Source organism: Panthera pardus, unplaced genomic scaffold (assembly GCF_024362965.1).
Source record: "Panthera pardus isolate Hobbes unplaced genomic scaffold, ASM2436296v1 HiC_scaffold_6, whole genome shotgun sequence".
NCBI lineage: Eukaryota > Metazoa > Chordata > Mammalia > Carnivora > Felidae > Panthera > Panthera pardus.
The window spans coordinates 15205692-15221257 of record NW_026526991.1 but is presented as its reverse complement, the minus strand read 5'-3'; positions in this window follow the sequence as shown (position 1 = coordinate 15221257).

Genomic DNA, 15566 nt, shown 5'->3' with positions numbered 1-15566 from the left:
GGCAGAGTAAAACCCAAGCTTGTTCCCATGACTACAAGGCTCTCCACTGCCTGACCCCTGACAACTTCTCCAAAATTCAACTCTGACCATTCTCTCCAGCTATCTCCATGCTCCAGCCACACTAGCCTCCAACAGGCCCAACTTTCCTGTCTCAGGACATGGCACATGCTGTTTTCTTCTCCTGGAAAGCTTCCTCACCCCAACCTACTCTTCACCCTTTGTTTGGTTGCCCCCTCCTCATCCTTTAGGAGTCAGATTCAGTGTCACCTCCTCAGAGGGGACTCTCTATGACTCCTGACCCAAAGTTTTGGTCTCTACCTCAACTTTGGACTCCTACTTAGCCCTTATCCCCTTTTGCAGTAATATTCTTTATTTGTTTACCTGTCTTCTCTACTGTAATGTAAGGTCCAGAAAGCAAGGAACCATATCTTTCCATTCACCATTATTTCCCTGCACCCAGCACAGCACTTGACACATAGTGTATCCTCAATTGACACATGAATGAATGAATGAATGAATGAGGACCTTGGATAGAGTGTTTTCTCTTTTTTTAATGTTTAATGTTTATTTTTGAGAGAGAGAGAGAGAGAGAGAGAGAATGGGCAGGAGAGGGGCAGAGAGAGGGAGACACAGAATCCGAAGCAGGCTTCAGGCTCTGAGCTGTCAGCACAGAGCCCAATGTGGGGCTCGAACCCACAAACTGTGAGCTCATGACCTGAGCTGAAGTCAGACGCTCAACCAGTTGAACCCCCTAGGCACCCAGGGATAGAGTTTTTCTTGCAGATAAACTAAAAATAGAACTCTCTGGACTTGGAATTCTTGGTCTGGCATCCCCAGAGGCATCTCCATGACCTTAGAATTTCTAGATGCTTGGCTTATCGGTAAGAGCAACATTACAGAATGTCCTTCCACTTGCTTGGTGGGCAGTGGGCGGTAGGAGCAGAGCAGGACCAGCAAGCCATCCCAAAGTTTTGGGAGAGCCATGGAATCTGTGATGGGGAAGGAGTTAAGTGCCACAGACCACAAGAGATGGATTCAAGGAATTGAGGCTCTCGACCTACACTGCCACTATCCTGCTGTGTATTCTTGAGCAAGTTCTCTGGAATCTGTGTGCCTCAGATTCCTGATCTGTGAAAGGGAGTAATGATCTCCAGCTTATAGAATTGATATGAAGGCGAAATGTACATGGTTGAGCACATCTCTCAGAGGACCAAGTTCAGGCCAGTTCAATAAGGACAGGTTCTCCATTATTATCTCTTTCCTAAACAGTTTCCAGGTGCTTGTCTTTCTTTTCACACTCCTCTGGAGTGCACATCACTCCGGGCCAATTCCTAGCAGCACAGGGTGGCCAGACACTCTCATTTCAGACCACGGGTCTGCATCTACTGCCAAGGGCTGAAATCATTTCTGAACAAGTGTAGGATGTTACTCAGCAATATCCCTAAGCCGATGGCCAGACTGGGAAATGGTGCAGACATTGGCAAACACTGGCGAACAAGGCCTTCCACGTTGCGTAACTTATCACTCCATGTCCAACAAACTGGTGGGGGAAAGAGAGCTCAATGTATTAGCCCTCACTGGAGCCTGACCCTCTGCCAGTCACGTTCACAAACATTTCCTAATGGAGGTCTCACAGTGATCATGGTATCATCCCCATTTTACAGATCAAGAAACTAAGGCTCAGGGACATGAAGTGTCCTTAGTCAGCGCCTGACTTTTATACAAATGAGCTACTGAAAAATGTGTGTGTAATGTTATAAGAGACAAAAGAGGGGAGGCTTCTTTGTTACAAACACTGGAATTCCTACTTATGCATCGTCTTTGATGATATGATTCCTGTACTTGGTACATGTTCTTTCGTTTTGTTCTTTTCCTTCGCAAATGAATATGATTGGCCAGATTATATCAGTAAGTGTCCAATTCAAGCTAAAAGTGGGCTGATTTGTCTACTCCATGTTCTCCCTGTTGGTTCTTAATAGTGTTACATTTCTGAGAGTTATATTTCTTAGTGCTGATATCAATGTCATCAATTTTCTGTTTTCCACTCATTTTTATAGAACAATGAAGGGAAAATGAAATAAAACAGCTAACATTCTTTAAGTGCCTTACTATTTTGTGCAGGACTCATAAAAAATGTGAAGTTCGTTCATAATCATGTATGCGGCATAATCAAGTATTTTCCTGAAAAGAGAGAAATTCTGTTTTGATTAGGCATGGATGAGAACCCAGTCCTCCACTTAGGAATTTACATGTCTGAGGCTGAAAGGAATTTTCCACAGACAGGATTCTGTTTCCCTACATTTTAAGCCTTGTTTCTCCCTCAGCACCCACTCCCTTCCAGTACCAGGCTCTGTGGGACAGTTTCATAGTACCGTGCCATCGCCAGCCACGCACCTTCAGGTTACGAGGGATGCGTGTCACAGGGATGTTGGAGGAATGCTCTGGAAGCCATTTCCACAATGGGGCGGCAAGCAATAGCTTAACCATACGCATCACTGACTGTGAGCAGCGTAACATTCCACTCGATCCAAACTAAACGGTTCTTCTTAGACCACATCTCCAAAATGCCCATGACCATGTCAATGCCATCTGATACGAAGGAAAATAGGAGAGAGAGAGGAAATATTATTAAAAGATCTTCCTTGGGGTGCCCGGGTGGCTCGGTCGGTTAAGCGTCTGACTCTTGATTTTGCCTCAGGTCATGAGCTCACGGTTTGTGAGGTCGAACCCTGAGTCAGGCTCTGCGCTGACAGAGTGGAGACTGCTTGGGATTCTCTCTCTCTCTCTCTCTCTCCTTCTCTCTCTCTCTCTCTCTCTCAAAATAAATAAATCAACTTTAAAAATGCCTTCCTTAGGCAAATTAAATATTTCTTTATTCATTCATTCATTTATATGCAGTCCCATTGCTAGGGGCTCACCCAGCACATGAGTGGTGTACATGTGTACCTACATAGCTGAAGCCTCAGCAAATTCACGGTAACCCACCTGTGCTGTCACAGCCAAAATGGAGCAGCTAGACTCCGTATGTTAGCAGCAATGAGCACTGCAGATCAGGGGTGGGAGAAGCATGGGAATGCTAAGAGAATTAAGTGAGTGATAACATGGTACAGGGGTCAGCAATCACGACCCACAGGCCAAGCCAGGTCCACTGCCTGTTTTTGCAAATAAAGTTTTATTGGAACAGAGATACACACTCATTTACCTACTGTCTGGGTGGGTTTTGCGTGGCAACAGCAGCATGGAATAGTAGTTGCAACAGCAACTCTCTAGCCTACAAAGCTGAAAATATTGACGATCTGGCATTTTATATAAAAAATCTGGGGAGGGGCGCCTGGGTGGCTCAGTTGGTTAAGTGTCAGACTCTTGGTTTCAGCTCAGGTCATGATTTCACGGTTTGTGAGATGGAATCCTACATCAGGCTCTGTGCTGACAGCATGGAGCCTGCTTGGTGTTCTCTCTCTCCCTCTCTCCCTATCCTTCTCTTTCTCTCTCTCTCTCTCTCTCTCTCTCTCTCTGTGTGTGTCTCTGCCCCTCCCCTGCTCATTCTCTCTCTCTCTCTCTCTCTCTGTGTGTGTGTGTGTGTGTGTGTCTCAAAATAAATAAGTAAACTCAAAAAAAAGTTTGGAGAGGGGCGCCTGGGTGGCTCAGTCGGTTAAGCGGCCGGCTTCGGCTCAGGTCATGATCTTGCAGTCCGTGGGTTCGAGCCCCGCATCGGGCTCTGTGCTGACAGTTCAGAGCCTGGAGCCTGTTTCCGATTCTGTGTCTCCCTCTCTCTGATCCTCCCCTGTTCATGCTCTGTCTCTCCCTGTCTCAAAAATAAATAAAACGTTTAAAAAAATTAAAAAAAGAAAAAAAAACATTTGGAGAAAACTGTGAAGGTCTTGAAGATGAGAAAAATGAGGTAAGAAAAACCTAGTGCTAGATCTACACTATTAAGATTTAATTCTGGTTCCATCGTTCCCTGACTGTGTGCCTTTGGGCAAGTTACTCAACTTTTCTGATCCTCCATTTCTTCACCTGTTAATGGGGATACTAGTTCTTCTATCGTAAAATTTGTTATAAGGATTAAATGAAACGCTCTATGTAAAGTGCTGGTACAGTGCCTGACATAAAGCCAGGGCTCAAAACATGGCTGTCATTAGGTGACGGCTACAAAGATACCAGTTTTTTGGTTAAAATATTGTTGGCTTAGGTAGAAGTATTTTACATGCGCTGTGAAACTCCATGGTTCGGTGCTGGTGCTTTGCCCCTTTAGAAGTTCTCATTATATTTCACGGTGATACAGCTGGGGAAGCTCAGGGGTTTTGATGTGACTAATTACTCCCCTTTGTCTCTCCAGTGACTCAATTCCATACCACAACCAAAGTCTAGAACGTTTTCTTGTTTGTCAGGACACTCACCATTTCCCTACAGTCAAGTGTATTCTCTAACTCTAACATTCATTCACAGTGTCTGCTTAGAAAAATTTCTGGATTTTCCAAGGACACATCAGCTGTGGGGACCCCATTGCTATGCAGTTGCCACCTTACCTCTCCTTTCTTTTCTCATCCCACATCACTCTTCACCATCTAGTACATAACCTGGGATGGGGCTGGCAGAAGAAACCCTTTCAGAATAAACCTGAAATCAGTCAAAGTGCTTTGGGCTGCAAATAAAAGAAAATCCAACTAAATTTGGCTTAAAGAGTAAGGATATGTATTCATTCATTGGCTCTCATAAACCTAAATCCAGAAGTAGGACGGTTCCAGAGTTGGGTACTTGGGTAGCTCAGCAACATTTATAAGGACAGCTTCCTTCCAGTGTGTTGGCTCATGACCCCAGGATGGCTGCCCCAGCTCCAGTCATCACATGCTGCTGGCAACATCAAAAACAGAGGAAGATTTCCATGAAGCTAATAAAACTTGAGATTGAAAGTCTCTCACTTTCCCAGGTCCCTTCAAAGCCCAGCAATGTCCTCGGGTGACCATATACCTTTGCGAAATTTTTGGAAAGAAACTGTATGTGCATTCTTTTACTTGAAGAAGGTACTTCAAATTATATACGCTTTATGTCCCACAAAATATGGACCCATCCCTGGTCCTGAGACAGCAAAAAAAAAAAAAAAAAAAAAAAAAAAAGCAAAGCAAAACAAAACAAAACACACCAAATACAAAACAATAACAACAACAACAAAAACCTGTCCTAACTTGGGTCCCTTTTCTAAGAATAAAGACAAACTTCCTAAAAGCTCCCCTCCCAACACTCCCCTTTGCATCTCATTGGCCAAACTGTATCACATGCTCGTGCTGTAATTATTACTTGGTGTGTTGGCCCAGGTCCTCTAAGAAGCAGATGCTGGGGTACGATAAAGCATGCTAGAAATGCAACAGGGGGAACGTCTGTGAGACAAAATGGGGTGGGAGCTGGAAGGCACAGGGGAGCCAGCAGACAGTAACATGGGTCTGACCCTGGGTGAAGGAGAGAGAGCAAGAGGAAGGTTGGGCGAAAGCACCTTGCACTGCAGTGTAGCCTAAGGAATGTTCGGCAAGGTCCTCCTGTGGGAGGAGCCCTGTGACTCCCAGAAACAAGCCTGCCTGAGTATCCCTGCCACACTCTGTCATTGGCTGAGAGCAGCCCAAGGGAAATGTGAGTCATGGTCAAAGCAGGGATGGATTTTCGAGCACGGCAGACAGGCTGATGTCCAATTACACTCCCTACAGTAGGGGAATCTCAGAGGCATATTCTCACGGCCACTGCATTTAGCAAGGGGAATGAGAACCCCACAGCTGACTGACAGAGACCAATAAGGATTCATCCCTGGGGCAGGGAAGGGGCCTGACTGGGGACTTGGCCACTCAGAGCAGGGAGAACAAAGTGAGGATTCCTCTGAGTGGAAGGAAGGAATGGTGATGGGGAGGCCTCAACAGTGTTTGCCGACCTCCCTCCACGCCACCCTACATGGCTCTTGTACCAACAGGTGGCTGTTGAACATGTCCGTCTCAGCTTTATCTGTATCAGACATGGCTGCTTTTTATCAAGAGCCTTCCCTGTGCCCAAGGCCAGCATAATGTGTGAAGTAGACAGGAGAAAAACACCTTCTCCATTATTGCTATCCAAATTTCAATGTTTGTGATGAGCCTGTTCTATCGTGAAGCCAACAAAATGCCCAGATCCCGGGTCTCATTCTCTGTAGATCACCTGAGCTGGGGGCTGGGCTGCTTTTGGTTTTGATTTTTGTGGGTGTGTGAACCTTGGTGTCCTGTGTCTCTTCCAATTTGGCTAATTGCTTGTTGCCTATTTAAAATCTCCCCCACTGTTTCAATTAGATAAAAAGTTCTGCTTGGCAAATCCGGTTGCAAAACACTTGGGGTCCTCCCCTCTGGAGGGAAGGTGGGTGTCATTAATTATGCACGGGGTATGGCAGGTTGAATAAATCATCTGAGGAACGCTGTCATACTCTTGATGATTTGGAAACCAAGGAAATATTTTATGTGACACGAGCCTGGATTATTGCAGCCATCTCTGAACTGGTCTTCCTGCTTTCCGTCATGCCCTCTACCCTCTATTTTTATTCTCTACCCAATGCCCAGAGTGACGCTTACACTGATCTACAAGGCCCTGCATGAGGGTTCTGCAAACTATGGCCCTCCAGCCAAACCCAGCTGCCTGCTGCCTGTTGTAAATAAAGGTTTGGAACTGCCACACTTTTTGTTGACATGGTGTCTTCGGCTGCTTTCTTGAGCAGTTGAGCAGTTGCAGTGGAGACCACATGGCTTGCAAAGCCTCAGATCTATTGACCCTTTACAGGAAAAGCTTGCTGACCCCTGCCCTAATCCCCCTCAATTCCCCATTGCCACTGTCACCTGTCAGACCCCACCTCCTCCTACTCTCCTCCCTGCTCACTTTGTTCACTCCACACTCAGCCCTAAGCTATTCCTCTGACTCAGCACACACCCTTTCACCTTGGCTGTGGCACTGGCTGGTCCCTCTGTGAGGATATTCTTCCCCTCAGTATCTTTTTGGTCTGCTATATCCCTAGGGCCTAGAATTGTACCTTGCACATTGTATGTGCTCAATAAATGTTTGTCAAAGGATCGCACATAACGTTAAAGGCTCAGAATTTTGCTGCCTCACAGAAGACCCAAACAATGTTGTCTCATTCAGGCCAGTAGGTGGCTCACAAGGCCATCAGGGCCCCCTTGGCCCCTCCTGGTTTCCTCTCTGCCATCTTTGATGGGTGGCTTTCTTTTCCCCATGGTGACCTTGTGGGCATAGGATGTTCACTCCACCTCCGGCCTCCCTTTCATGTTCCAGGCTGGTGAAAGAAGGAAGTGATGGCGAGGAGGAGGTGATACTCACCTCAAGAAAGCAAATCTTTCCCAGAAATACCTCACAGATCTCTGCTTACATCTCTTAGGCCAGAACTGAGCCCCACAGCCACTCTCAGCTGCCAGAAAGGTTAGAAACGTGGTCTTATAGCAGGACATGTGACTATCTTGAAGAAAATCAAGGTTCTAATGGTAGGAGAAAGGAGAGATGGATATTGTAGAGGTGACTTATAGCATGTGCCACATCGGGCATTTGATTTTCACACTTAGGTACATATATGTGAGCGTCTAAATGCCTATATTCCATTTATTGCAGGCTTCCTATATACCATCATATATATTCAATTCTGCCAACAATCCTGGGAAACCAATACTAGCATCTCCATTCTGTGGTGAGGATTATAGAAGTCTCTGTGTCCAGGCTTAGTGGCCTTAAGGAATGTGTTCCGCTCTACACCGCTAACAAGTAGTAGGGGCAAGACTTGAAAACTAGGTTGCTGGTTCTAAAGCCCATGTGCTCCTGGCCACATTCATTCATTTAGTCATTCAACAAATACGTACTTGCTGCTTCCAGTGTACCAAGCGCTGTTGTAATAATCGTATTTCTTATGTTGAGAAAATATTTTTCAAATTGAAACATGTATGGCCGCTGGACCAGTGAAGGGTAATACAAAGAGATTAAAATATATGTGCCTTATCTCTTTTTATTTGTGTGTTCCCTCTGAAAGTTTCTAGACAAAGAACTCACCCCTGTGCCTCCAGTGTCATGTGACTTATTTTAAATTTCTCAATGGATTTCATTCATGTGCATGTTATTTGTTTAACGAGATTATAAATTCCTGGAGGTTGAGGATGAAGGACTATGTCTTATTTATTACCGAGTTTCAGTGTTAAGCTTGCCTACACTTAGGACAGTGATGGCCACACTGGGCTCAATAGATACCTTTTTGATGAAACAGAATTAGTATCAGGCAAGGTTTGGGGCTGAACGCAACAGAAACCTGCCCAGAGTGATTTACGCAGGAGAGGGATTCGTTGGTGGGAATTTGGGTGGGGAAAGCTCAAAGACCCAGCTTCAGAGCATAGGCGGAACAAAAAGAGGTTGGAAAAAGTATAGCGAAAGTCATGGCTTCTTAGGCTGATACCACTGGCACCACCACAATTGGACCCTCGATCTATTGGTGCTGAACATCGACTGCTGTACCACACTGGAGTGATAAACAGCCCCAGCATCTCAATGTGTTAAATGACAAAGATTCATTTCTCATTTCTATTATATTTCTACAGTGGTGGACAGGGTGACTCTGATGAGCAGAGTCACTCAAGGGCCCAAGCCAATGGAGGCCTTGTGCTTCCATGATTCCAGAATCTGGAACAGAGAAGGATAATTGCAGCCCACCAACTTAATCAGCTCTTAGAGCTTTTTTGCAGTAGCGTGCTACGTCCCCTCGCATTCACTGGCCAAAGCAAGACATATGACCATGCCCAATGTATTGGGGGTGGGGAGGGGAGGGTTGGGAAATGCAATTCTATGAAGTGCCGTGATTAAGAATTTTTTATATCTATGATCAGCTTTGATGATTTCACGTGCTCCAATGCCACTTCCACCGTGAATGCTTGCTCACTAGCTCTGCACTTTGTGCGACTCATTTAGAATTCAAAATCCTGGAGTGCCTGGCTGGCTTAGTCAGTAGAGCACGTGACTCTCGATTTCAGAGTTGTGAGTTCAAACCCCATGTTGGGTATAGAGGACACTTAAAAATAAGTTCAAAATCCTGCTAGAAGCAATCCTCCAGCCAAGGTTAGGTCATGTCCAGTGAGTGCTCTGTCAAGGAGGGACATGAGGGAGAGCACATGTTGGTCAGTTGAAAGACCACAAACATGACAGAATGCTCCCCCTTCTTTTTTTGTTATAATCTGTACTGCGAATCAATTAAGCGTGCTTCTCCTAAGGTGATACCTCTAAAAGGGATTCTCAGATTTGGCCTAAACTCTAAGGTCTTCTTCTTTTTTTTTTTTAACGTTTATTTTTATTTTTGAGACAGAGAGAGACAGAGCATGAACGGGGGAGGATCAGAGAGAGGGAGACACAGAATCTGAAACAGGCTCCAGGCTCTGAGCTGTCAGCACAGAGCCCGACGCGGGGCTCGAACTCACGGACCGTGAGATCATGACCTGAGCCGAAGTCAACCGCTTAACCGACTGAGCTACCCAGGCGCCCCAAACTCGAAGGTCTTCAAGGAGACAGTGCTAGGTACTCAAAATATATTTATTTTTTAAAATAATAAATTAATAAATTAATTGTGCCTTATTTATTTTTATGCCCTAGGACATAGCACTCAATACGTCTTAGTTCTACATGTTTCCTGAAGTGTTTTTCTAAATTAAAAGCTATTACTTGAAAAAAAGTTAGGAGGCCAAATAAGAACAGATAACCCTGGGTTCATTCAGTCATTCTTTATGGTAGACAGGCTAAGTGGTCATGATCCTATCTCTCAGTAATCACACTGTTGGGTGTGGGTTGGGTTTACTGACTCACATCTAACAGAATATAACGGAAGTGATGGGATGTCAATTCTCATATTAGGTCATTAAAAAAACTATGGCTTCCGTCTTGGGTACCTTCTCTTGCCCTTTTGCTCAGAGGGAAACCCGCTGTCATTTTATGAGCTACCCATGTGACAAGGAGCTGAAGTCTTCAGCCAATAATTAGTGAGGACCTGAGGCCACCAAGAGCCACATGAGTCATCTTGAAAGCGGGTCCTTTCCAAATGAGGCTTGAGATGACTGCAGCCTGTGAGATCTTGAGCCCAGGACCCACATTAACTGTACCTGGATTCCTGACCCATAGAAATTGTGAGGTAGTCAGTGTTTGTTGTTTTAAACCACTGAGACTTGGGGTAATTCTTTTTTTAAAAAATATTGATTGATTGATTGAGAGAGTGGGGAGAGAAGCAGAGGGAGAGAGAGAGCTGAGAGAGAGAGAGAGAGAGAGAGAGAGAGAGAAAGAATCTTCAGCAGGCTCCATGCTTAGCATGAAGCCTGACATGGGACTTGATCCTACAACCCTGGGATCGTGACATGAACTGAAATCAAGAGTTGGATGCTCAACTGACTGAGCCACCCAGGTGCCCCTGGGGTAATTCTTTATCAGCAATAGATATCTAGAACATTCTTCCATTTATTCAATAAATATCTAATAGCATTATATGAAGCTCTTGGGACACATTAGTGAGCACAACAGAACTGACTTCTGCCCTTATGGGGTTTAAGTTCATTTAAACATGTTTCTATGTTGTAGGAATAGACAGAGCTTTTAATATGCAAATGTTCATCATGAATCTCTAAGAGAGGGAGAATGGGTCTCTAGCTTTTCAACTCCTTTTCCTCTGCATTTTATAGGGCAAATGTTTTATGGAACACACATTGGAAAATTCTCTATTAGCTAAATGAGTAAATGAATTAAAGTTGTAATTTCAGAGGCTTAAGCTCCCCTGCAAAAATTTCAGAGTATGCCCCTTTTTGTTCATTATAGGCTTAATAGCTATTCTTTCCCTGGACCCCATGCACACTCTGCTAATTTGCTTAGCAAACATTGACTGATTATCTACTGTGTTGTAAGGCACTGAGAACACCAAATTGTTGCTTGGGTGATGGGGTTGCTGTATTTCTAATGAAGTATTTTTGGAAGTTCACTAATTGTTTCATTTTGTGAGTAATGGTTTCAGCCACAATATTTGGGCAAAGAGCAAAGGAAAGTAAGAATGGGATTGGCTAATGGTAAAATCAAAGGTTTGCTGAAAACACTAATGTGTATTGAAGCAAGGCATTGTCCTCAAGAAGAGGAGACATAATCGGTATTGAACTAGTGCCTGAAACACTTCATTGGACTGTATTTAAAGCGTTTAAAGAACTCTTGGAATAAATAAAGCCCTGAAAAGGTCTTTCAAAGTGAAATGAATTCTTGGCATGCTTTTCCCTCAACTACCACTGCTGTCCCCATACAGCCCACTTCAGAGAAGGCCAGGGAAACAGGGCTTTTCTCTTAACTGTCTAACATGGACCAAGTGTTTCATATTTGGGGTGGAAAGCAGGAGGGGTAGCTCATTTAGGAAAAAGATTGAAATGGAAATCCTCGTTTGTCTTTGGTGCACTGTCCCTTGGAATGCACGTGACATTTCCAGATTTAATAAAGTAGTAAATGTCCCGGGACCACCTCTCAGCAAACAATGTCCCATTTCTATCCCTGGAAGGTATTTGAGGTCTGGTCTAGAGCTAAAGCAATGCTGGTGTTGGCAAAGGTGCAGAGAAATGAGATAGATTGGGGGTTTCAAAGTAAAATGTGAAGATATAAGATAAAATATAGGATAATATTTATCCGCCAGAAAATAGGGCAGACTTTTTTCACTTGGCAAACTCAAACGGAAGAACTGACTAATGTAACTATGAGAAAAGAAAAATCTTATGCTAGATAGATAAACAGACAAGCAAATAAATAAACAAATGAATTAAAAGGGGGAAAATGTCAGGGTGCCTGGCTGGTTCAGTCAGAAGAGCAAGCGACTCTTGATCTCATGGTCATGAGTTCGAGCCCCACATTGGGTGTAGAGATTACTTAAGTGCATAAATGAATAAAAACTTTTTAAAAAATAAAGGGAAAATTCAAGCCACGAAGAAAATAAAAACGTTATGCTAGATAGACACATATATAAATACCTACACAAGTTTAAAAGGAAAAATGACAAGCAATGGGGAATTATCTGCATTACAGAGAAAGTTATATTTTTATTCTAGAAGTCATTCTTAAAAATTATTAAGAAAAAGACAAATATCTTAGGATCTACCTCACACCACCCCCTCTAAAAAGGAAATGATGTAAACAGGGTATTCTTACAAGCAAAGCTATAAAAGACAAATATGTGAAAAATATTCAGCTAAATGAAAAATTATTCAAATAAGTGTTAGATACTCTCTTGAGAGGTAATAGTGGAAGGTAGATCATGACAGTCTCTGGATTAGGGCTCCCTGGGTTGCTGCTCCCCGGCTGTGTGACCTTGGGCAAGCTGCTGAAGCTCTCTTTGCTCATCTGTAACAAGAAGGTTATAGAGTGATTGCAAGGGTGAGGCAAGGTGATGTATGTCATATGCTCGGAATAGCACTTTACACATTTGGAATGGCATATAAATGTTAGTTATTATTCCTCTTATTAAATTGATAAATATAGAAATGATAATAGCCGTGGTGTCAAAGGAGCGGAGATGCACTCTTGTACACTGTTAGTGGGTATAAAGTGGTACAATCTTCTCCAAGGGCAACTTAGCATCATGCATCAGGCTTTTCTAATGTTGCACTGCCTTGGACCAAATTCCACCGTAGGAAGTTTTCCCAAGGAAGTAAGTCAAATATATTTAAAAATAGCTGCAATGATTTTTTTTTTAGAGCTGTGTACAATTAGGCAATCCTGGAAAGAACCTAAATGTCCAAAAATAATAGATTCATTGAACAAATTATTGGACATCCATTCAGAATTCTTTGTAGGTGTCAGATGAGCTAATGGAAAAAACAATACAAAGGATATTTGGGGGACAAGTGAAATATGAATTGTATGTCGGATAATGTTAATATATCAGTACTATTTCTTGGGTATGATAATGGTTCTCTTTGTAGGAGAATGTAGTGTATATACATGCGGTGGGAGGCATGCTGAAATGTGATGATCTTTGCAGCTTACTTTCAAAAGGTTCTGAAAAAAAAACAACATATCACACACACACATACACCTTTCACAGAGAGAAAGAGCGAGAGAAAGCAAATGTTAGAAATAGTGAATCTGGGTGAAGGGTGGATTGGGTGTTTGCCTATTAACTTCTCTGATTAAAATTTTTCAAATTAAAAGTTGGAAAAATGCAAAAAACCACTTAAGGACAGAGAAAAGTAATATGTTTTAGTGAAAAAGGAGCTTTCAAAGCAATATATACAATGTAATAATAATAATAATAATAGTAATATTACTATAGCAGTAGCTGTTATATAACCCCCGATAAATACTTATTGGACGGAGCCTTTCTATGTGCCAGACATTGTGCTAAGTATTTAAATGCATTGTTTCATGTAGCTAAAACCCTATAAAGTTATGAGGCATTATGATTTTCCTGATAGAAAAAATTAATAGTCAGAAACTCAGAAGTTAAAAACTTATCTAAAAACCACACAACCAGCCACTGGTAAACATGAATTTTTATGACCTCAAGTCCACACTCTTAACTACTAGTCTTTTGCACAGAGAAAAGAACAGAAGGCTGTTGCAGCTACTGACAATGGTATCAGTAGCTAATGATTTTCAATAAGGGTTAATGGAAGTCCATGTTCAATGTTAAAGAAGCAGAGCAAAGAGAAAGACTAGTTCTACAGGGCAAGACAGGATGAGTGTGGTAGTTCTTACCAAGTGGCAACATTTGAGATGGGCTTTGAAGGATGCATAGGAGACCAATAGGAAAAAAAGGGGGGGAACATTTAATACAGAGAGAATAGCATGAATGAGGAAGACACATAGTGAATTTAAGAAAGTATAATTAGTTTGTAGAGAGTATGTAGGTAGGTAATGAGGGTAGATGGAAGTGAATGAGATTAGATTGGACAGAATCCAACACTACTCCTTTCTGATGGCAATGGAATTGTTTCAGAAAAATATCCCAGGCAGCAGAACAGAAGTGAGTGGATGGGAAAATGAGAGTGGCACCAGGGAGACCAAGTGCGGGGCTCCTGGACGGTCCTAACAGGAGGCGACGAATGATTTTACCGGGGTTAGGACAGTGGGAATGAAGAGGGGACAGAATTAAAGCTCCCACTTCTGAATGTCGGTAGCGTTATGTTGGGACACTCCATAATAGATACGTGTCTTGAAATATCTTTTTATCTGACTGAACTGGTCCTTTACTTGTTTGTACTCATATCTATCCCTGCCCTTCTCCTGATCGGCTTTGTCTACTTTGTATCTCAGGAACTACCTTTCCCAGAATTCCCTCACCCTCCAGCTTCTTGGTGGGTTTGGTACTGGCCGAAGATGGGGGATGAGAGTTCATGAAGAGCCCAGAGATTTTTTGTTTTTGTTTTTAAATAGTTTATTTATTTATTTATTTATTTTTTAATTTACATCCAAGTTGGTTAGCATATAGTGCAACAATGATTTCAGGAGTAGATTCCTTAATGCCTCTTACCCCCATCCCCCTCCCTCAACTCCTCCAGCAACCCTCTGTTTGTTCTCTATATTTAGGAATCTCTTATGTTTTGTCCCCGTCCCTGTTTTTGGATTATTTTTGTTTCCCTTCCCTTATGTTCATCTGTTTTGTGTCTTAAAGTCCTCATATGAGTGAAGCCATATGATATTTGTCTTTCTCTGATGGACTAATTTCGTTTCGCATAAGACCCTCCAGTTCCATCCACGTAGTTGCAAATGGCAAGATTTCATTCTTTTTGATTGCTGAGTAATAGTCCATTATATATATATATATATATATATATATATATATATATATATACACACCACATCTTCTTTATCCATTCATCCATTGATGGACATTTGGAGCTCAGAGTTTTTTAATCCTTATCTGTCCGCCTCAGGTTGTGTTCCTGGCAGCAGCTGTGTCTCATTCATGCGCCCAAACCCTGCCAGGTAGCCCCTCCCAACATGCAGCAACCTCTCCTGCTTTGCCTCCATTGTGGTTCTAGAGCCCGTCCAAAGGTTTGGTTTCTGAGTTCTGGCAACACTATCTCCCATTCCCTCCAGGGTTGGAGAGTACCTTCTTGCTGATGCTACTTTCCCACTTGTCTCCTTCCTGTCCTGTTTAGCTACTCAGCTGTCCCATTTCCTCTGTAACTGATTCTTTGTATTAGATCCCCTCAGATGGAAACACGTAGAGTGGTGTCTGTTTCCTGGCTGGATCCCCCCACCCCCCAACCTGGAGCAGAAGTTCCTAATGAACAAGGGCTGTACCTCTCCATTTTTAGAATTGCAGGAGGAGGAATACAGCAATCACTCAAGAAAGATTTGATTGATCTTGGCCTTGGATCCCAACGATAATCTTCATTAGCATCCTTGGGTGGAAATCTGAAAGAAGACACACAGGGAAGGGGAAGGAGCTGTCTTCCTGGTACTTTGTTTGGGTTACGGTGCAGTTTTCACACACCCATTCATCATTCATTCAACAACCATGTATTGAGTGCCAAGTAAGTGCTGGGCATATAGCAGAGATCCTTTCC